Source organism: Mustelus asterias, chromosome 3 (genome assembly GCF_964213995.1).
Source record: "Mustelus asterias chromosome 3, sMusAst1.hap1.1, whole genome shotgun sequence".
In the NCBI taxonomy this organism is placed as follows: domain Eukaryota; kingdom Metazoa; phylum Chordata; class Chondrichthyes; order Carcharhiniformes; family Triakidae; genus Mustelus; species Mustelus asterias.
This window is the reverse complement of record NC_135803.1, coordinates 73735899-73758529: the sequence shown is the minus strand read 5'-3', so window position 1 is coordinate 73758529 and position 22631 is coordinate 73735899. Positions and strand designations below refer to the sequence as shown.

The following is a 22631-nucleotide window of genomic DNA, read 5'->3' as shown; positions in this document are numbered from 1 at the left end:
CTATGTGTGTGTCAGTGTTAGTGTGATGGACTGTCTGTGTGTCAGTGTTAGTGTGATGGGCAGTGTGTGTGTCATTGTTAGTGTGATGGACTGTCTGTGTGTCAGTGTTAGTGTGATGGGCTGTGTGTGTGTCAGTGTTAGTGTGATGGGCTGTGTGTGTCAGTGTGATGGGCTGTGTGTGTGTGTCAGTGTTAGTGTGATGGGCTGTCTGTGTGTCAGTGTTAGTGTGATGGGCTGTGTGTGTGTCAGTGTTAGTGCGATGGGCTGTCTGTGTGTCAGTGTTAGTGTGATGGGCTGTGTGTGTGTCAGTGTTAGTGCGATGGGCTGTCTGTGTGTCGGTGTTAATGTGATGGGCTGTGTGTGTGTCAGTGTTTGTGTGATGGGCTGTGTGTGTGTCAGTGTTAGTGTGATGGGCTGTCTGTGTGTTGGTGTTAATGTGACGGGCTGTGTGTGTTTCATTGTTAGTGTGATGGGATGTCTGTGTGTCGGTGTTAATGTGATGGGCTGTGTGTGTGTCAGTGTTAGTGTGACGGGCTGTGTGTGTTTCATTGTTAGTGTGATGGGATGTCTGTGTGTTGGTGTTAATGTGATGGGCTGTGTGTGTGTCAGTGTTAGTGCGATGGGCTGTGTGTGTGTCAGTGTTAGTATGATGGGCTGTCTGTGTGTATCAGTGTTAGTGTGATGGGCTGTGTGTGTATCAGTGTTAGTGTGATGGACTGTGTGTGTGTGTCAGTGTTAGTGTGATGGGCTGTCTGTGTGTGCCAGTGTTAGTGTGATGGACTGTCTGTGTGTCAGTGTTAGTGTGACGGGCTGTGTGTGTGTCAGTGTTAGTGTGATGGACTGTCTGTGTGTCAGTGTTAGTGTGATGGGCTGTGTGTGTGTGTCATTGTTAGTGTGATGGGCTGTGTGTGTGTCAGTGTTAGTGTGATGGGCTGTGTGTGTGTCAGTGTTTGTGTGATGGGCTGTGTGTGTGTCAGTGTTAGTGTGATGGACTGTCTGTGTGTCAGTGTTAGTGTGATGGGCAGTGTGTGTGTCATTGTTAGTGTGATGGACTGTCTGTGTGTCAGTGTTAGTGAGATGGTCTGTGTGTGTGTCAGTGTTAGTGTGATGGGCTGTGTGTGTGCCAGTGTTAGTGTGATGGGCTGTGTGTGTGTCAGTGTTAGTGTGATGGGCTGTGTGTGTGCCAGTGTTAGTGTGATGGGCTGTGTGTGTGTATCAGTGTTAGTGCGATGGGCTGTGTGTGTGTCAGTGTTAGTATGATGGGCTGTCTGTGTGTGTCAGTGTTAGTGTGATGGGCTGTGTGTGTATCAGTGTTAGTGTGATGGACTGTGTGTGTGTGTCAGTGTTAGTGTGATGGGCTGTGTGTGTGTGTCATTGTTAGTGTGATGGGCTGTGTGTGTGTGTCATTGTTAGTGTGATGGACTGTGTGTGTGTGTCAGTGTTAGTGTGATGGGCTGTCTGTGTGTGCCAGTGTTAGTGTGATGGACTGTCTGTGTGTCAGTGTTCGTGTGACGGGCTGTGTGTGTGTCAGTGTTAGTGCGATGGACTGTCTGTGTGTCAGTGTTAGTGTGATGAGCTGTGTGTGTGTCAGTGTTAGTGTGATGGGCTGTGTGTGTCAGTGTTAGTGTGATGGACTGTCTGTGTGTCAGTGTTAGTGTGATGGGCTGTGTGTATGTCAGTGTTAGTGTGATGGGCTGTGTGTGTCAGTGTTAGTGTGATGGACTGTGTGTGTCAGTGTTAGTGTGATGGGCTGTGTGTGTGTGTCATTGTTAGTGTGATGGGCTGTGTGTGTGTCAGTGTTAGTGTGATGGGCTGTGTGTGTGTCAGTGTTAGTGTGATGGGCTGTGTGTGTGTCAGTGTTAGTGTGATGGACTGTCTGTGTGTCAGTGTTAGTGTGATGGGCAGTGTGTGTGTCATTGTTAGTGTGATGGACTGTCTGTGTGTCAGTGTTAGTGTGATGGGCTGTGTGTGTGTCAGTGTTAGTGTGATGGGCTGTGTGTGTCAGTGTGATGGGCTGTGTGTGTGTGTCAGTGTTAGTGTGATGGGCTGTCTGTGTGTCAGTGTTAGTGTGATGGGCTGTCTGTGTGTCAGTGTTAGTGTGATGGGCTGTGTGTGTGTCAGTGTTAGTGCGATGGGCTGTCTGTGTGTTGGTGTTAATGTGATGGGCTGTGTGTGTGTCAGTGTTTGTGTGATGGGCTGTGTGTGTGTCAGTGTTAGTGTGATGGGCTGTGTGTGTGTCAGTGTTAGTGTGACGGGCTCTGTGTGTTTCATTGTTAGTGTGATGGGATGTCTGTGTGTTGGTGTTAATGTGATGGGCTGTGTGTGTGTCAGTGTTAGTGTGATGGACTGTGTGTGTGTCAGTGTTAGTGTGATGGGCTGTCTGTGTGTGTCAGTGATGGTGTGATGGACTGTGTGTGTCAGTGTTAGTGTGATGGACTGTGTGAGTGTCAGTGTTAGTGTGATGGGCTGTGTGTGTCATTGTTAGTGTGATGGACTGTGTGTGTGTGTCAGTGTTAGTGTGATGGGCTGTCTGTGTGTGCCAGTGTTAGTGTGATGGACTGTCTGTGTGTCAGTGTTAGTGTGACGGGCTGTGTGTGTGTCAGTGTTAGTGTGATGGACTGTCTGTGTGTCAGTGTTAGTGTGATGAGCTGTGTGTGTGTCAGTGTTAGTGTGATGGGCTGTGTGTGTCAGTGTTAGTGTGATGGACTGTCTGTGTGTCAGTGTTAGTGTGATGGGCTGTGTGTGTGTCAGTGTTAGTGTGATGGACTGTGTGTGTCAGTGTTAGTGTGATGGGCTGTGTGTGTGTGTCATTGTTAGTGTGATGGGCTGTGTGTGTGTCAGTGTTAGTGTGATGGGCTGTGTGTGTGTCAGTGTTAGTGTGATGGACTGTCTGTGTGTCAGTGTTAGTGTGATGGGCAGTGTGTGTGTCATTGTTAGTGTGATGGACTGTCTGTGTGTCAGTGTTAGTGTGATGGGCTGTGTGTGTGTCAGTGTTAGTGTGATGGGCTGTGTGTGTGCCAGTGTTAGTGTGATGGGCTGTGTGTGTGTTAGTGTGATGGGCTCTGTGTGTGCCAGTGTTAGTGTGATGGGCTGTGTGTGTGTATCAGTGTTAGTGCGATGGGCTGTGTGTGTGTCAGTGTTAGTATGATGGGCTGTCTGTGTGTATCAGTGTTAGTGTGATGGGCTGTGTGTGTATCAGTGTTAGTGTGATGGACTGTGTGTGTGTGTCAGTGTTAGTGTGATGGGCTGTGTGTGTGTGTCATTGTTAGTGTGATGGGCTGTGTGTGTGTGTCATTGTTAGTGTGATGGACTGTGTGTGTGTGTCAGTGTTAGTGTGATGGGCTGTCTGTGTGTGCCAGTGTTAGTGTGATGGACTGTCTGTGTGTCAGTGTTCGTGTGATGGGCTGTGTGTGTGTCAGTGTGAGTGTGATGGACTGTCTGTGTGTCAGTGTTAGTGTGATGAGCTGTGTGTGTGTCAGTGTTAGTGTGATGGGCTGTGTGTGTCAGTGTTAGTGTGATGGACTGTCTGTGTGTCAGTGTTAGTGTGATGGGCTGTGTGTGTGTCAGTGTTAGTGTGATGGGCTGTGTGTGTCAGTGTTAGTGTGATGGACTGTGTGTGTCAGTGTTAGTGTGATGGGCTGTGTGTGTGTCAGTGTTAGTGTGATGGGCTGTGTGTGTGTCAGTGTTAGTGTGATGGACTGTCTGTGTGTCAGTGTTAGTGTGATGGGCTGTGTGTGTCAGTGTTAGTGTGATGGGCTGTGTGTGTGTCAGTGTTAGTGTGATGGACTGTGTGTGTCAGTGTTAGTGTGATGGGCTGTGTGTGTGTCAGTGTTAGTGTGATGGGCAGTGTGTGTGTCATTGTTAGTGTGATGGACTGTCTGTGTGTCAGTGTTAGTGTGATGGGCTGTGTGTGTCAGTGTTAGTGTGATGGGCTGTGTGTGTGTGTCATTGTTAGTGTGATGGGCTCTGTGTGTGTCAGTGTGAGTGTGATGGGCTGTGTGTGTGTCAGTGTTAGTGTGATGGGCTGTGTGTGTGTCAGTGTTAGTGTGATGGGCTGTGTGTGTGTCAGTGTTAGTGTGATGGGCTGTCTGTGTGTCAGTGTTAGTGTGATGGGCTGTGTGTGTGTCAGTGTTAGTGTGATGGGCTGTGTGTGTGTCAGTGTTAGTGTGATGGGCTGTGTGTGTGTGTCGGTGTTAATGTGATGGGCTGTGTGTGTGTCAGTGTTAGTGTGATGGGCTGTGTGTGTGTCAGTGTTAGTGTGATGGGCTGTGTGTGTGTCAGTGTTAGTGTGAAGGGCTGTGTGTGTTCTATTGTTAGTGTGATGGGCTGTCTGTGTGTTGGTGTTAATGTGATGGGCTGTGTGTGTGTCAGTGTTAGTGTGATGGACTGTGTGTGTGTCAGTGTTAGTGTGATTGGCTGTCTGTGTGTGTCAGTGTTAGTGTGATGGACTGTGTGTGTCAGTGTTAGTGTGATGGACTGTGTGTGTGTCAGTGTTAGTGTGATGGGCTGTGTGTTTCATTGTTAGTGTGATGGGCTGTGTGTGTGTTTGTGTGATGGGCTGTGTGTGTGTCAGTATTAGTGTGATGGGCTGTGTGTGTGTCAGTGTTAGTGTGATGGGCTGTCTGTGTGTGTCAGTGTTAGTGTGATGGACTGTGTGTGTCAGTGTTAGTGTGATGGACTGTGTGTGTGTCAGTGTTAGTGTGATGGGCTGTGTGTTTCATTGTTAGTGTGATGGGCTGTCTGTGTGTTAGTGTAATGGGCTGTGTGTGTGTCAGTGTTTGTGTGATGGGCTGTGTGTGTGTCAGTGTTTGTGTGATGGGCTGTGTGTGTGTCTGTGTTAGTGTGATGGGCTGTGTGTGTGTCAGTGTTAGTGTGATGGACTGTGTGTGTCAGTGTTAGTGTGATGGGCTGTGTGTGTGTGTCAGTGTGAGTGTGATGGGCTGTGTGTGTGTCAGTGTGAGTGTGATGGGCTGTGTGTGTGTCAGTGTTAGTGTGATGGGCTGTCTGTGTGTCAGTGTTAGTGTGATGGGCTGTCTGTGTGTCAGTGTTAGTGTGATGGGCTGTGTGTGTGTCAGTGTTAGTGCGATGGGCTGTCTGTGTGTCAGTGTTAGTGTGATGGGCTGTGTGTGTGTCAGTGTTAGTGTGATGGGCTGTCTGTGTGTCAGTGTTAGTGTGATGGACTGTGTGTGTGTCAGTGTTAGTGTGATGGACTGTGTGTGTCAGTGTTAGTGTGATGGACGGTGTGTGTGTCAGTGTTAGTGTGATGGGCTGTCTGTGTGTGTTAGTGTGATGGACTGTGTGTGTCAGTGTTCGTGTGATGGACTGTGTGTGTGTCAGTGTTAGTGTGATGGGCTGTGTGTTTCATTGTTAGTGTTATGGGCTGTCTGTGTGTTAATGTGATGGGCTGTGTGTGTGTCAGTGTTGTGTGATGGACTGTGTGTGTGTCAGTGATAGTGTGATGGGCTGTCTGTGTGTGTTAGTGTTAGTGTGACGGACTGTGTGTGTCAGTGTTAGTGTGATGGACTGTGTGTGTGTCAGTGTTAGTGTGATGGGCTGTGTGTTTCATTGTTAGTGTGATGGGCTGTCTGTGTGTTAGTGTGATGGGCTGTGTGTGTGTCAGTGTTTGTGTGATGGGCTGTGTGTGTGTCAGTGTTTGTGTGATGGGCTGTGTGTGTGTCAGTGTTAGTGTGATGGGCTGTGTGTGTGTGTCAGTGTTAGTGTGATGGGCTGTCTGTGTGTTAGTGTGATTGACTGTGTGTGTGTCAGTGTTTGTGTGATGGGCTGTGTGTGTGTCAGTGTTGTGTGATGGGCTGTGTGTGTGTCAGTGTTAGTGTGATGGGCTGTGTGTGTGTCAGTGTTAGTGTGATGGGCTGTCTGCGTGTCAGTGTTAGTGTGATGGGCTGTGTGTGTGTCAGTGTTAGTGTGATGGGCTGTGTGTCTGTCAGTGTTAGTGTGATGGGCTGTCTGTGTGTCAGTGTTAGTGTGATGGGCTGTGTGTGTGTGTGCCATTGTTAGTGTGATGGGCTGTGTGTGTCTGTCAGTGTTAGTGTGATGGGCTGTGTGTGTGTGTCGGTGTTAGTGTGATGGGCTGTGTGTGTGTCAGTGTTAGTGTGATGGGCTGTGTGTGTGTGTGTCATTGTTAGTGTGATGGGCTGTGTGTGTCTGTCAGTGTTAGTGTGATGGGCTGTGTGTGTGTGTGCCATTGTTAGTGTGATGGGCTGTGTGTGTCTGTCAGTGTTAGTGTGATGGGCTGTGTGTGTGTGTCGGTGTTAGTGTGATGGGCTGTGTGTGTGTCAGTGTTAGTGTGATGGGCTGTGTGTGTGTGTGTCATTGTTAGTGTGATGGGCTGTGTGTGTCTGTCAGTGTTAGTGTGATGGGCTGTGTGTGTGTGTGTCATTGTTAGTGTGATGGACTGCCTGTGTGTGTCGGTGTTAGTGTGATGGGCTGTCTGTCAGTGTTAGTGTGACGGGCTGTGTGTGTGTCAGTGTTAGTGTGACGGGCTGTGCGTGTGTGTCAGTGTTAGTGTGATGGGCTGTGTGTGTGTCAGTGTCAGTGTGATGGGCTGTGTGTGTGTCAGTGTTAGTGTGATGGGCTGTGTGTGTGTCAGTGTTAGTGTGATGGGCTGTGTGTGTGTCAGTGTTAGTGTGATGGGCTGTGTGTGTGTCAGTGTTAGTGTGATGGGCTGTGTGTGTGTCTGTGTTAGTGTGATGGGCTGTGTGTGTGTCAGTGTTAGTGTGATGGGCTGTGTGTGTGTGTCGGTGTTAGTGTGATGGGCTGTCTGTGTGTCAGTGTTAGTGTGATGGGCTGTGTGTGTGTGTCAGTGTTAGTGTGATGGGCTGTGTGTGTGTCAGTGTTAGTGTGATGGGCTGTGTGTGTGCCAGCGTTAGTGTGATGGGCTGTGTGTGTGTCAGTGTTAGTGTGATGGGCTGTGTGTGTGCCAGTGTTAGTGTGATGGGCTGTGTGTGTGTATCAGTGTTAGTGCGATGGGCTGTGTGTGTGTCAGTGTTAGTATGATGGGCTGTCTGTGTGTATCAGTGTTAGTGTGACAGGCTGTGTGTGTATCAGTGTTAGTGTGATGGACTGTGTGTGTGTGTCAGTGTTAGTGTGATGGGCTGTGTGTGTGTGTCAGTGTAAGTGTGATGGGCTGTGTGTGTGTGTCATTGTTAGTGTGATGGACTGTGTGTGTGCCAGTGTTAGTGTGATGGACTGTCTGTGTGTCAGTGTTAGTGTAATGGGCTGTGTGTGTGTCAGTGTTCGTGTGACGGGCTGTGTGTGTCAGTGTTAGTGTGATGGACTGTGTGTGTCAGTGTGAGTGTGATGGGCTGTGTGTGTGTGTCATTGTTAGTGTGATGGGCTGTGTGTGTGTCAGTGTTAGTGTGATGGGCTGTGTGTGTGTCAGTGTTAGTGTGATGGACTGTCTGTGTGTCAGTGTTAGTGTGATGGGCAGTGTGTGTGTCATTGTTAGTGTGATGGACTGTCTGTGTGTCAGTGTTAGTGTGATGGGCTGTGTGTATGTCAGTGTTAGTGTGATGGGCTGTGTGTGTGTCAGTGTTAGTGTGATGTGCTGTGTGTGTGTGTCATTGTTAGTGTGATGGGCTGTGTGTGTGTCAGTGTTAGTGTGATGGGCTGTGTGTGTGTCAGTGTTAGTGTGATGGACTGTCTGTGTGTCAGTGTTAGTGTGATGGGCAGTGTGTGTGTCATTGTCAGTGTGATGGACTGTCTGTGTGTCAGTGTTAGTGTGATGGGCTGTGTGTGTCAGTGTTAGTGTGATGGGCTGTGTGTGTGTGTCATTGTTAGTGTGATGGGCTGTGTGTGTCAGTGTTAGTGTGATGGGCTGTGTGTGTGTGTCATTGTTAGTGTGATGGGATGTTTGTGTGTCAGTGTTAGTGTGATGGGCTGTGTGTGTGTCAGTGTTAGTGTGATGGGCTGTCTGTGTGTCAGTGTTAGTGTGATGGGCTGTCTGTGTGTCAGTGTTAGTGTGATGGGCTGTGTGTGTGTCAGTGTTCGTGCGATGGGCTGTCTGTGTGTCAGTGTTAGTGTGATGGGCTGTGTGTGTGTCAGTGTTAGTGTGATGGGCTGTGTGTGTGTGTGCCATTGTTAGTGTGATGGGCTGTGTGTGTCTGTCAGTGTTAGTGTGATGGACTGTGTGTGTGTGTCGGTGTTAGTGTGATGGGCTGTGTGTGTGTCAGTGTTAGTGTGATGGGCTGTGTGTGTGTCAGTGTTAGTGTGATGGGCTGTGTGTGTGTGTGTGTCATTGTTAGTGTGATGGGCTGTGTGTCTCTGTCAGTGTTAGTGTGATGGGCTGTGTGTGTGTGTGTGTGTCATTGTTAGTGTGATGGACTGCGTGTGTGTGTCGGTGTTAGTGTGATGGGCTGTCTGTCAGTGTTAGTGTGACGGGCTGTGTGTGTGTCAGTGTTAGTGTGACGGGCTGTGCGTGTGTGTCAGTGTTAGTGTGATGGGCTGTGTGTGTGTCAGTGTCAGTGTGATGGCCTGTGTGTGTGTCAGTGTTAGTGTGATGAGCTGTGTGTGTGTCAGTGTAAGTGTGATGGGCTGTGTGTGTGTCAGTGTTCGTGTGATGGGCTGTGTGTGTGTCAGTGTTAGTGTGATGGGCTGTGTGTGTGTGTCAGTGTTAGTGTGATGGGCTGTGTGTGTGTGTCGGTGTTAGTGTGATGGGCTGTGTGTGTGTCAGTGTTAGTGTGATGGGCTGTGTGTGTGTCAGTGTTAGTGTGATGGGCTGTGTGTGTGTCAGTGTTAGTGTGATGGGCTGTGTGTGTGTGTCGGTGTTAGTGTGATAGGCTGTCTGTGTGTCAGTGTTAGTGTGATGGGCTGTGTGTGTGTGTCAGTGTTAGGGTGATGGGCTGCGTGTGTGTCAGTGTTAGTGTGATGGGCTGTGTGTGTGCCAGCGTTAGTGTGATGGGCTGTGTGTGTGTCAGTGTTAGTGTGATGGGCTGTGTGTGTGCCAGTGTTAGTGTGATGGGCTGTGTGTGTGTATCAGTGTTAGTGCGATGGGCTGTGTGTGTGTCAGTGTTAGTATGATGGGCTGTCTGTGTGTATCTGTGTTAGTGTGACAGGCTGTGTGTGTATCAGTGTTAGTGTGATGGACTGTGTGTGTGTGTCAGTGTTAGTGTGATGGGCTGTGTGTGTGTATCAGTGTTAGTGTGATGGACTGTGTGTGTGTGTCATTGTTAGTGTGATGGGCTGTGTGTGTGTGTCAGTGTTAGTGTGATGGGCTGTGTGTGTGTGTCATTGTTAGTGTGATGGACTGTGTGTGTGCCAGTGTTAGTGTGATGGACTGTCTGTGTGTCAGTGTTAGTGTGACGGGCTGTGTGTGTGTCAGTGTTAGTGTGATGGACTGTCTGTGTGTCAGTGTTAGTGTGATGAGCTGTGTGTGTGTCAGTGTTAGTGTGATGGGCTGTGTGTGTCAGTGTTAGTGTGATGGACTGTGTGTGTCAGTGTTAGTGTGATGGGCTGTGTGTGTGTGTCATTGTTAGTTTGATGGGCTGTGTGTGTGTCAGTGTTAGTGTGATGGGCTGTGTGTGTGTTAGTGTTAGTGTGATGGACTGTCTGTGTGTCAGTGTTAGTGTGATGGGCAGTGTGTGTGTCATTGTTAGTGTGATGGACTGTCTGTGTGTCAGTGTTAGTGTGATGGGCTGTGTGTGTGTCAGTGTTAGTGTGATGGGCTGTGTGTGTGTCAGTGTTAGTGTGATGTGCTGTGTGTGTGTGTCATTGTTAGTGTGATGGTCTGTGTGTGTGTCAGTGTTAGTGTGATGGGCTGTGTGTGTGTCAGTGTTAGTGTGATGGGCTGTGTGTGTGTGTCATTGTTAGTGTGATGGGCTGTGTGTGTGTCAGTGTTAGTGTGATGGGCTGTGTGTGTGTCAGTGTTAGTGTGATGGGCTGTCTGTGTGTTAGTGTGATCGACTGTGTGTGTGTCAGTGTTTTTGTGGTGGGCTGTGTGTTTGTCCGTGTTTGTGTGATGGGCTGTGTGTGTGTCAGTGTTAGTGTGATGGGCTGTGTGTGTGTCAGTGTTAGTGTGATTGACTGTGTGTGTGTCAGTGTTTTTGTGGTGGACTGTGTGTTTGTCCGTGTTTGTGTGATGGGCTGTGTGTGTGTCAGTGTTAGTGTGATGGGCTGTGTGTGTGTCAGTGTTAGTGTGATGGGCTGTGTGTGTCAGTGTTAGTGTGATGGGCTGTGTGTGTGTGTCATTGTTAGTGTGATGGGCTGTGTGTGTGTCAGTGTTAGTGTGATGGGCTGTGTGTGTGTCAGTGTTAGTGTGATGGGCTGTCTGTGTGTCAGTGTTTGTGTGATGGGCTGTGTGTGTGTCAGTGTTAGTGTGATGAGCTGTCTGTGTGTCAGTGTTAGTGTGATGGGCTGTGTGTGTGTCAGTGTTAGTGTGATGAGCTGTCTGTGTGTTGGTGTTAATGTGATGGGCTGTGTGTGTGTCAGTGTTAGTGTGATGGGCTGTGTGTGTGTCAGTGTTTGTGTGATGGGCTGTGTGTGTGTCAGTGTTTGTGTGATGGGCTGTGTGTGTGTCAGTGTTAGTGTGATGGGCTGTGTGTTTCACTGTTAGTGTGATGGGCTGTCTGTGTGTTAGTGTGATCGACTGTGTGTGTGTCAGTGTTTTTGTGGTGGGCTGTGTGTTTGTCCGTGTTTGTGTGATGGGCTGTGTGTGTGTCATTGTTAGTGTGATGGGCTGTGTGTTTCATTGTTAGTGTGATTTGCTGTCTGTGTGTTAGTGTGATGGACTGTGTGTGTGTGTCAGTGTTTGTGTGATGGGCTGTGTGTGTGTCAGTGTTTGTGTGATGGGCTGTGTGTGTGTGTCAGTGTTTGTGTGATGGGCTGTGTGTATGTGTCAGTGTTAGTGTGATGGGCTGTGTGTGTGTCACTGTTAGTGTGACGGGCTGTGTGTGTGTCAGTGTTAGTGTGATGGACTGTGTGTGTCAGTGTTAGTGTGACGGGCTGTGTGTGTATCAGTGTTAGTGTGATGGACTGTGTGTGTCAGTGTTAGTGTGGCGGGCTGTGTGTGTGTCAGTGTTAGTGTGACGGGCTGTGTGTGTGTCAGTGTTAGTGTGACGGGCTGTGTGTGTGTTGGTGTTAGTGTGATGGGCTGTGTGTGTATCAGTGTTAGTGTGATGGACTGTGTGTGTCAGTGTTAGTGTGACGGGCTGTGTGTGTGTCAGTGTTAGTGTGACGGGCTGTGTGTGTGTTGGTGTTAATCTGATGGGCTGTGTGTGTGTGTCAGTGTTAGTGTGATGGGCTGTGTGTGTGTCAGTGTTTGTGTGATGGGCTGTGTGTGTGTGTCAGTGTTTGTGTGATGGGCTGTGTGTGTGTGTCAGTGTTCGTGTGACGGGCTGTGTGTGTGTCAGTGTTAGTGTGACGGGCTGTGTGTGTGTCAGTGTTAGTTTTTTAATTAATTCGTGGGACCTGGGCGTCGCTGGCTGATCAGCGTTTATTGCCTATCCCTCGTTGCCCGAGGGCTGTTGAGAGTCACCCACTTTGCTCTGTATTTGGAGTCACATGTCGGCCAGACCAGGTAAGGATGGCAGATTTCCTTCCCTAAAGGACATTAGTAAACCAGATGGGGTTTTCTGACAATAATGATTTTCTGGTCATTAGTAGCTTATTAATTCCAGATTTCTTTTATTGAATTCAAATTCTATCATCTACCAGATTTGAATCCGCATCCCCAGAATATTAGCTGAGTTTCTTTAAGTGATAATACAACTAGGCCATCACCAACCGCCCCCCCCCCCCCCCCCCGCACGCCCTCCACCCCTAACCAAAGTAGAATGGAAGGTGTGTCTGTCAGTGTGAATGTGATGAACTGTGTGTGTCAGTGTTTTAATCTGAGTGTATGTCAGTGTTAGTGTGATGGGCTGTCTGTCAGTGTTTTAATGTTATGGGCTGTGTGAGAGTGTGTCTAAGTGTTCGTGTAATGTGTTGTGTGGGTCAGTGCTACTGTTAGTGTGTGTCAGTGTGATGGAATGTGAGTGTGTCAGTGTGAGTTGATGGACTGTGTGTGTCAGTGTTAGTGTGATGTGTTGTTAGTGTTAGTGTGATGTGTTGCGTGCGTCAGTGCTAGTGTGAGTGTGTGCCCCCCAGTGTGAGTGTGTGCCAGTGTTAATGTGATGGACTGTGAGTGTATCACTATCAGTCTGAGTTTGTCAATGTTAAAGCGATAGACTGAGAGTGTTTCAGTGTTAATGTGTGTGTGCGTCAGTTCCGCAGTGTGGCAGAGTGCGGGCGCCTCGGCGCCTCCCCGCGTCGGAGTGCGGGCCGCCTCGGCGCCTCCCCGCGGTGGAGTGCGGGCGCCTCGGCGCCTCCCCGTGGCGGAGTGCGGGCCGCCTCGGCCCCGCCCCGCGGCGGAGTGCGGGTGCCTCGGCGCCCCTCCGCGGCGGAGTGCGGGCGCCTCGGCCCCGCCCCGCGGCGGAGTGCGGGCGCCTCGGCCGCGCCCCGCGGCGGAGTGCGGGCGCCTCGGCCCCGCGGCGGAGTGCGGGCGCCTCGGCGCCCCCCCGCGGCAGAGTGCGGGCGCCTCGGCGCCTCCCCGCGGCGGAGTGCGGGGCGCCTCGGCGCCTCCCCGCTGCGGAGTGCGGGCGCCTCGGCCCCGCCCCGCGGCGGAGTGCGGGCGCCTCCCCGCGGCGGAGTGCGGGCGCCTCGGCCCCGCCCCGCGGTGGAGTGCGGGCGCCTCGGCGCCTCCCCGCGGCGGAGTGCGGGCGCCAGGGCCCCGCCCCGCGGCGGAGTGCAGGCGCCTCGGCGCCTCCCCGCGGCGGAGTGCGGGTGCCTCGGCTCCTCCCCGCCTCCCCGCGGCGGAGTGCGGGCGCCTCGGCCCCGCCCCGCGGCGGAGTGCGGGCGCCTCGGCGCCTCCCCGCGGCGGAGTGCGGGCGCCTCGGCGCCACCCCGCGGCAGAGTGCGGGCGCCTCGGCCCCTCCCCGCGGCGGAGTGCGGGCGCCTCGGCGCCTCCCCGCGGCGGAGTGCGGGTGCCTCGGTCCCGCCCCGCGGCGGAGTGCGGGCGCCTCGGCGCCTCCCCGCGGCGGAGTGCGGGAGCCTCGGCCCCTCCCCGCGGCGGAGTGCGGGCGCCTCGGCACCTCCCCGCGGCGGAGTGCGGGTGCCTCGGCCCCGCCCCTCGGCGGAGTGCGGGCGCCTCGGCCCCTCCCCGCGGCGGAGTGCGGGCGCCTCGGCGCCTCCCCGCGGCGGAGTGCGGGGCGCCTCGGCCCCGCCCCACGGCGGAGTGCGGGCGCCTCGGCGCCTCCCCGCGGCGGAGTGCGGGCGCCTCGGCGCCTCCCCGCAGCAGAGTGCGGCGTGCCACGGCCCTGCAATGTGAGTGCATCTCCCATCCAGACCCGTTGCTGCTGGAATGTGGTCACTGGGCGAGGGTTGTGGAATGGTCAGATATAACCAATGAGTAATTTTCCGCACTGTGGATTGCCTGTTTCTAACCATCCACCTGAAAATTATCCCTGTCTGAACCTGGAATTTCCAGACAGTTGTTGGAGGGAAAAGTCGTGATGGAATTCTGCTGCAATGTGACCCACTCCTGAGTGTACTGTCCGAACAGTGGGAAAGGTTTGGATAAATGCTAGCATTCCTGGGAGGACAGAGCCAAGCGTGTGTATGGGATTAGCAGGATATCCCCCCTCGTTACCTTCCTCCTCATCCTGTTGTCTTTCATTATTGACTCCCCCTCCCCCATGGTTCTGTGCCTGACTCCAGGAATTGTGCCATTCCTGTCAGGAAGACGATATAAAGGATACACGACAGTCCTTCCAGCCTTTAACCTCATATTATTGAGAGCCTGTCCAGTGTTTGAATCTGTGCTGGGCTGGGGGATTTGGCCGGTTAGGCCCTGAATTTGGCTTGTGTGTGTGTGAGGCTTTGACCCTGCAACAGGCTGCAGGAACAGATCAGGAAGGCTGACTCAGTGCCCGCTCTGAACAGGCCGTGCTGGCTGGGCCTCCTTTGTATTGTCCTCCAGCACGTCCCCACCCATTGCCCTCATCGAACCCCAGCAGCACTGTCCCGGCCGACCGTGTAGACATGGCTGCCGTCAGGCTTCGGGAGCTGGCTTCATCCCAACTATATCGGCGTCGATATGAGCGTAACAGCGGAGTGCTGGAGCAGTGGCAGAACAGGACTCAGTCCAGGAGTGCGAGACCAGGGTAGGTGCTGCCTGACAGCTCAGTCAGTTTGTGAAAGGGCAACAAAATGTTTGCTCACAGAACAGGACAGGAAGAGTTTGTTTCAGCTGCTGGCAGTTTCAGGGCAAAATACAGAGACAGAACTTGCCCAGTCTGACCATTTGGACCAGTCACTCTCCATCCCTCGTGCTTTGTGTATTTACTGATGCTTTGTTTTGTTTTTAGAGACAGTGAATGAATGGGGATTGATTATTCAATCTGATAACTGAGCTACATGAACTGGACGGCCTTCAACCCCTCCAAGACCACCCCTCAAAGCCCTGGCCTTGCTCCCCTGACTCTGCCCCGCTCCCCTGACTCTGCCCCGCTCCCCTGACTCTGCCCCGCTCCCCTGACTCTGCCCCGCTCCCCTGACTCTGCCCCGCTCCCCTGACTCTGCCCCGCTCCCCTGACTCTGCCCCGCTCCCCTGACTCTGCCCCGCTCCCCTGACTCTGCCCCGCTCCCCTGACTCTGCCCCGCTCCCCTGACTCTGCCCCGCTCCCCTGACTCTGCCCCGCTCCCCTGACTCTGCCCCGCTCCCCTGACTCTGCCCCGCTCCCCTGACTCTGCCCCGCTCCCCTGACTCTGCCCCGCTCCCCTGACTCTGCCCCGCTCCCCTGACTCTGCCCCGCTCCCCTGACTCTGCCCCGCTCCCCTGACTCTGCCCCGCTCCCCTGACTCTGCCCCGCTCCCCTGACTCTGCCCCGCTCCCCTGACTCTGCCCCGCTCCCCTGACTCTGCCCCGCTCCCCTGACTCTGCCCCGCTCCCCTGACTCTGCCCCGCTCCCCTGACTCTGCCCCGCTCCCCTGACTCTGCCCCGCTCCCCTGACTCTGCCCCGCTCCCCTGACTCTGCCCCGCTCCCCTGACTCTGCCCCGCTCCCCTGACTCTGCCCCGCTCCCCTGACTCTGCCCCGCTCCCCTGACTCTGCCCCGCTCCCCTGACTCTGCCCCGCTCCCCTGACTCTGCCCCGCTCCCCTGACTCTGCCCCGCTCCCCTGACTCTGCCCCGCTCCCCTGACTCTGCCCCGCTCCCCTGACTCTGCCCCGCTCCCCTGACTCTGCCCCGCTCCCCTGACTCTGCCCCGCTCCCCTGACTCTGCCCCGCTCCCCTGACTCTGCCCCGCTCCCCTGACTCTGCCCCGCTCCCCTGACTCTGCCCCGCTCCCCTGACTCTGCCCCGCTCCCCTGACTCTGCCCCGCTCCCCTGACTCTGCCCCGCTCCCCTGACTCTGCCCCGCTCCCCTGACTCTGCCCCGCTCCCCTGACTCTGCCCCGCTCCCCTGACTCTGCCCCGCTCCCCTGACTCTGCCCCGCTCCCCTGACTCTGCCCCGCTCCCCTGACTCTGCCCCGCTCCCCTGACTCTGCCCCGCTCCCCTGACTCTGCCCCGCTCCCCTGACTCTGCCCCGCTCCCCTGACTCTGCCCCGCTCCCCTGACTCTGCCCCGCTCCCCTGACTCTGCCCCGCTCCCCTGACTCTGCCCCGCTCCCCTGACTCTGCCCCGCTCCCCTGACTCTGCCCCGCTCCCCTGACTCTGCCCCGCTCCCCTGACTCTGCCCCGCTCCCCTGACTCTGCCCCGCTCCCCTGACTCTGCCCCGCTCCCCTGACTCTGCCCCGCTCCCCTGACTCTGCCCCGCTCCCCTGACTCTGCCCCGCTCCCCTGACTCTGCCCCGCTCCCCTGACTCTGCCCCGCTCCCCTGACTCTGCCCGCTCCCCTGACTCTGCCCCGCTCCCCTGACTCTGCCCCGCTCCCCTGCCTCTGCCCCGCTCCCCTGCCTCTGCCCCGCTCCCCTGCCTCTGCCCCGCTCCCCTGCCTCTGCCCCGCTCCCCTGCCTCTGCCCCGCTCCGCCCCTGCCTCTGCCCCCCTCCGCCCCTGCCTCTGCCCCCCTCCGCCCCTGCCTCTGCCCCCCTCCGCCCCTGCCTCTGCCCCCCTCCGCCCCTGACTCTGCCCCCCTCCGCCCCTGACTCTGCCCCCTCCGCCCCTGACTCTGCCCCCCTCCGCCCTGACTCTGCCCCCCTCCGCCCCTGACTCTGCCCCCCTCCGCCCCTGACTCTGCCCCCTCCGCCCCTGACTCTGCCCCCTCCGCCCCTGACTCTGCCCCCTCCGCCCCTCACTCTGCCCCCCTCCGCCCCTCACTCTGCCCCCTCCGCCCCTCACTCTGCCCCCCTCCGCCCCTCACTCTGCCCCCCTCCGCCCCTCACTCTGCCCCCTCCGCCCTCACTCTGCCCCCCTCCGCCCCTCACTCTGCCCCCCTCCGCCCCTCACTCTGCCCCCTCCGCCCCTCACTCTGCCCCCCTCCGCCCCTCACTCTGCCCCCCTCCGCCCCTCACTCTGCCCCCTCCGCCCCTCACTCTGCCCCCCTCCGCCCCTCACTCTGCCCCCCTCCGCCCCTCACTCTGCCCCCCTCCGCCCCTCACTCTGCCCCCCTCCGCCCCTCACTCTGCCCCCCTCCGCCCCTCACTCTGCCCCCCTCCGCCCCTCACTCTGCCCCCCTCCGCCCCTCACTCTGCCCCCTCCGCCCCTGACTCTCCCCCCCTCCGCCCCTCACTCTGTCCCCCTCCGCCCCTCACTCTGCCCCCCTCCGCCCCTCACTCTGCCCCCTCCGCCCCTCACTCTGCCCCCTCCGCCCCTCACTCTGCCCCCTCCGCCCCTCACTCTGCCCCCTCCGCCCCTCACTCTGCCCCCTCCGCCCCTCACTCTGCCCCCCTCCGCCCCTCACTCTGCCCCCCTCCGCCCCTCACTCTGCCCCCCTCCGCCCCTCACTCTGCCCCCCTCCGCCCCTCACTCTGCCCCCTCCGCCCCTCACTCTGCCCCCCTCCGCCCCTCACTCTGCCCCCTCCGCCCCTCACTCTGCCCCCCTCCGCCCCTCACTCTGCCCCCTCCGCCCCTCACTCTGCCCCCCTCCGCCCCTCACTCTGCCCCCCTCCGCCCCTCACTCTGCCCCCCTCCGCCCCTCACTCTGCCCCCCTCCGCCCCTCACTCTGCCCCCTCCGCCCCTCACTCTGCCCCCCTCCGCCCCTCACTCTGCCCCCTCCGCCCCTCACTCTGCCCCCTCCGCCCCTCACTCTGCCCCCTCCGCCCCTCACTCTGCCCCCTTCCGCCCCTCACTCTGCCCCCTCCGCCCCTCACTCTGCCCCCTCCGCCCCTCACTCTGCCCCCTCCGCCCCTCACTCTGCCCCCTCCGCCCCTCACTCTGCCCCCTCCGCCCCTCACTCTGCCCCCTCCGCCCCTCACTCTGCCCCCTCCGCCCCTCACTCTGCCCCCCTCCGCCCCTCACTCTGCCCCCCTCCGCCCCTCACTCTGCCCCCCTCCGCCCCTCACTCTGCCCCCCTCCGCCCCTCACTCTGCCCCCCTCCGCCCCTCACTCTGCCCCCCTCCGCCCCTCACTCTGCCCCCTCCGCCCCTCACTCTGCCCCCTCCGCCCTCACTCTGCCCCCCTCCGCCCCTCACTCTGCCCCCCTCCGCCCCCACTCTGCCCCCCTCCGCCCCTCACTCTGCCCCCCTCCGCCCCTCACTCTGCCCCCTCCGCCCCTCACTCTGCCCCCTCCGCCCCTCACTCTGCCCCCCTCCGCCCCTCACTCTGCCCCCCTCCGCCCCTCACTCTGCCCCCTCCGCCCCTCACTCTGCCCCCTCCGCCCCTCACTCTGCCCCCCTCCGCCCCTCACTCTGCCCCCCTCCGCCCCTCACTCTGCCCCCCTCCGCCCCTCACTCTGCCCCCTCCGCCCCTCACTCTGCCCCCCTCCGCCCCCCTCCGCCCCTCACTCTGCCCCCCTCCGCCCCTCACTCTGCCCCCTCCGCCCCTCACTCTGCCCCCCTCCGCCCCTCACTCTGCCCCCCTCCGCCCCTCACTCTGCCCCCCTCCGCCCCTCACTCTGCCCCCCTCCGCCTCCCTCCGCCCCTCACTCTGCCCCCCTCCGCCCCTCACTCTGCCCCCCTCCGCCCCTCACTCTGCCCCCCTCCGCCCCTCACTCTGCCCCCCTCCGCCCCTCACTCTGCCCCCTCCGCCCCTCACTCTGCCCCCCTCCGCCCCTCACTCTGCCCCCCTCCGCCCCTCACTCTGCCCCCTCCGCCCCTCACTCTGCCCCCCTCCGCCCCTCACTCTGCCCCCCTCCGCCCCTCACTCTGCCCCCCTCCGCCCCTCACTCTGCCCCCTCCGCCCCTCACTCTGCCCCCCTCCGCCCCTCACTCTGCCCCCTCCGCCCCTCACTCTGCCCCCTCCGCCCCTCACTCTGCCCCCCTCCGCCCCTCACTCTGCCCCCCTCCCCTCACTCTGCCCCCCTCCGCCCCTCACTCTGCCCCCCTCCGCCCCTCACTCTGCCCCCCTCCGCCCCTCACTCTGCCCCCCTCCGCCCCTCACTCTGCCCCCCTCCGCCCCTCACTCTGCCCCCCTCCGCCCCTCACTCTGCCCCCTCCGCCCCTCACTCTGCCCCCTCCGCCCCTCACTCTGCCCCCCTCCGCCCCTCACTCTGCCCCCCTCCGCCCCTCACTCTGCCCCCCTCCGCCCCTCACTCTGCCCCCCTCCGCCCCTCACTCTGCCCCGCTCTGCCTGTATTAAGTTTTTGCGCCAGGAGTTTTTCAATGGGCCGTTTTTAGTGCTTTTGCCTCATTGGTGGATTCTTCCAAAATCAGAAATACCCAAATCAGTGTAACTTGATGTCTGTACTGGGGATTTTGGTCTGTGTGCCTGTGTGTGTGTGTCAGTGTCAATGTGGTGTGTGTGTGCCTGTGCGTATGTCTGTGTGTTTGTGTCGGTGTGGTGTGGCGTGTGTGTCCTTGTGGATTGTGTGTGAGATGTGTGTGCAAGTTGGTGTTGCGTGTGTATTGATGTGGTGTGGTGTGTGTGTGTGTGTGTGTGTGTGTGTGTGTGCGCGCGCCCGTGCGCTGGTCCTGGTTCTGGTCCTGATGTGGAAATATATCACCGTGCCTTCACTGTCGCTGGGACAAAATCTCAGAACTCCCACCCTAACAGCACTGTGGGTTCACCTACACCATAATTACACCAAAAATGTATATTTATACAGTGCCTTTACCACAATGAAACATCAAAGATTCATCCCAGGCGTATTATAAAACAGTCTGACACCGAACCACAGAAGGAGATATTAGATCAGATGGCCAAAGAGATCTTGGTCAAAGAGAGAGGTCTTAAGAAGAGTTTTAGTGGGTGGGGGGCGAGGGGGTGATAGAGTGATAGAGGGACAGGACTCGGCATGTGGTTAGACATGAGCAGTTCAGCTTGGGGTGCAGCAGGTCAGGAAGGTGGGTCCATGTTCCGGACGGTTCTAAATGCTGACTATTCCAGCCAAGATCCCATCCCAGGAATGAATTTAAAAAAGAAACTGCAGGAATTGGGTTCCCTGGATTTCCAATGGAATGGAAACTCAGGAATTAATCTGATTAAAGGAATTGATTGGATTGATGTAGAGAAACTCTGGTTGTGGAGTTCAGGACAAAGGGATGGAACCTTAAAATCCCAGCTGAATGATTGTCGAACCTCAAGTCATACAATCCCTACGGTGCAGAAGGAGGCCATTCGGTCCATCGAGTCTGCACCAACTTGCTGAAAGAACATCCCACCCAGGCCCTCCCCATCACCCTATCCCCGTAACCCCGCGCATTTACCAATCCACCAAACCGACACATCTTTGTGACTGTGGAAGGAAGCCCGCGCAGACATACGGAGATTTCAGGGATAAGTCATCTCACAAATGGGAGTGGAAATCTAGCATTCTCTCCTCCTCAAGTGCTGCCGATGCTGGGGGTGAATTGCAGATTTCAAGAAGAGAATAGATTTTTGTTAGCTCAGAGAATTGAGGGTTTTCAGAACAAAGATAAGGAAATTGAGCAAAAATTCATAACAGCCATGAAGGAACAGGCTCCAGGGGCCGAATGGCCTCGTCCTATTCCTTGCCAGCCTGGAAACCAGGTCATCAGGTGCTGAGGCCTATTCACCCCCTATATTAAGTGGTAACTATACAGTTGAAGACTGGAGATTGTGACTTGCTGTGGGAATGTCTGAGAGTACAGTCACTCTCACGGACTGTAAATAGACACTATAAGAGGAGCGGATTAGCAAATAAAGTCATTCAGTGCCTCACTCAGAAATGGATCTGACAGTAGCAGAATCAAAGAACAAACAAAGAACAATACAGCGCAGGAACAGGCCCTCCGGCCCTCCAAGCCCGCGCCGCTCCCTGGTCCAAACTAGACCATTCTTTTGTATCCCTCCATTCCCACTCCGTTCATATAGAACATAGAACATAGAACAGTACAGCACAGAACAGGCCCTTCGGCCCACGATGTTGTGCCGAGCTTTATCTGAAACCAAGATCAAGCTATCCCACTCCCTATCATCCTGGTGTGCTCCATGTGCCTATCCAATAACCGCTTAAATGTTTCTAAAGTGTCTGACTCCACTATCACTGCAGGCAGTCCATTCCACACCCCAACCACTCTCTGCGTAAAGAACCTACCTCTGATATCCGTCCTGTATCTCCCACCACGAACCCTATAGTTATGCCCCCTTGTAATAGCTCCATCCACCCGAGGAAATAGTCATATGGCTGTCTAGATAAGTCTTAAACGTTCCCAGTGTGTCCGCCTCCACCACCTTGCCCGGCAACACATTCCAGGCTCCCACCACCCTTTGTGTAAAATATGTCCTTCTGATATCCGTGTTAAACCTCCCCCCCCTCACCTTGAACCTATGACCCCTCGTGAACGTCACCACCCACCTGGGAAAAAGCTTCCCACCGTTCACCCTATCTATGCCTTTCATAATTTTATACACCTCTATTAGGTCTCCCCTCATCCTCGGTCTTTCCAGTGAGAACAACCCCAATTTACCCAATCTCTCCTCATAACCAAGCCCCTCCATACCAGGCAACATCCTGGTAAACCTCCTCTGCACTCTCTCTAAAGCCTCCACGTCCTTCTGGTAGTGTGGCGACCAGAACTGGGCGCAGTATTCCAAATGCGGCCGAACCAACGTTCTATACACCTGCAACATCAGACCCCAACTTTTATACTCTATGCCCCGTCCTATAAAGGCAAGCATGCCATATGCCTTATTCACCACCTTCTCCACCTGTGACGTCACCTTCATAGAATCATAGAAACCCTACAGTACAGAAAGAGGCCATTCGAGTCTGCACCGACCACAATCCCACCCAGGCCCTACCCCCATATCCCTACATATTTTACCCGCTAATCCACGCATCCTAGGACACTAAGGGGCAATTTTTTTTTTAGCATAGCCAATCAACCTAACCCACACATCTTTGGACTGTGGGAGGAAACCGGAGCACCCGGAGGAAACCCACGCAGACACGAGGAGAATGTGCAAACTCCACACAGACAGTGACCCAAGCCGGGAATCGAACCCAGGTCCCTGGAGCTGTGAAGCAGCAGTGCTAACCACTGTGCTACCGTGCCACCTTCAAGGATCTGTGGACTTGCACACCCAGGTCCCTCTACGTATCTATACCCTTTATGGTTCTGCCATTTATCGTATAGCTCCCCCCTACATTAGCTCTACCAAAATGCATCACTTCGCATTTATCTGGATTGAACTCCATCTGCCATTTCTTTGCCCAAATTTCCAGCCTATCTATATCCATCTGTAGCCTCTGACAATGTTCCTCACTATCTGCAAGTCCAGCTAATTTCGTGTCGTCCGCAAACTTACTGGTCATCCCAGTTACACCTTCTTCCAAATCGTTTATATAAATCACAAACTGCAGAGGTCCCAATACAGAGCCCTGCGGAACACCACTAGTCATGATGTGGAGATGCCGGCGTTGGACTGGGGTAAACCCAGTAAGACGTTTAACAAATCTTTGTGTGGCTTTTGCTACCAAATAAACCTGTTGGACTTTAACCTGGTGTTGTTAAACTTCTTACTGTGAACATCACTAGTAAGAAGTCTCAACACCAGGTTAAAGTCCAACAGGTTTATTTGGTAGCAAATACCATAAGCTTTCGGAGTGCTGCCCATCTCCACATCACACCACTAGTCACAGGCCTCCAGCCGGAAAAAGACCCTTCCACTCCCACCCTCTGTCTTCTGTGACCAAGCCAGTTCTCCACCCATCTAGCCACCTCCCCCTTGATCCCATGAAATCCAACCTTTTGCACCAACCTACCATGAGGTACTTTGTCAAATGCTTTACTAAAGTCCATATAGACGACATCCACGGCCCTTCCCTCGTCAACCATTCTAGTCACTTCTTCAAAAAACTCCACCTCTCTCTCACAAAACCATGCTGACTATCGTTAATGAGTTTATTCCTTTCTAAATGCGCATACATCCTATCTCTAAGAATCCTCTCCAACAACTTCCCCACCACGGACGTCAAGCTCACCAGGTTATCCAGGTTATCCTTCCTACCCTTCTTAAATAACGGGACCACATTAGCTATCCTCCAATCTTCTGGGACCTCACCTGTGTTCAGTG

The 22631-nt window shown here is 55.7% G+C and overlaps 1 protein-coding gene across 1 annotated transcript in view; it reads left to right on the top strand.

The window, feature by feature from the left end:
- Positions 1-22631, top strand: part of LOC144491419 (LIM and senescent cell antigen-like-containing domain protein 2) — a 249554-nt gene that overhangs the window by 35483 nt on the left and 191440 nt on the right. The window lies entirely within an intron of this gene.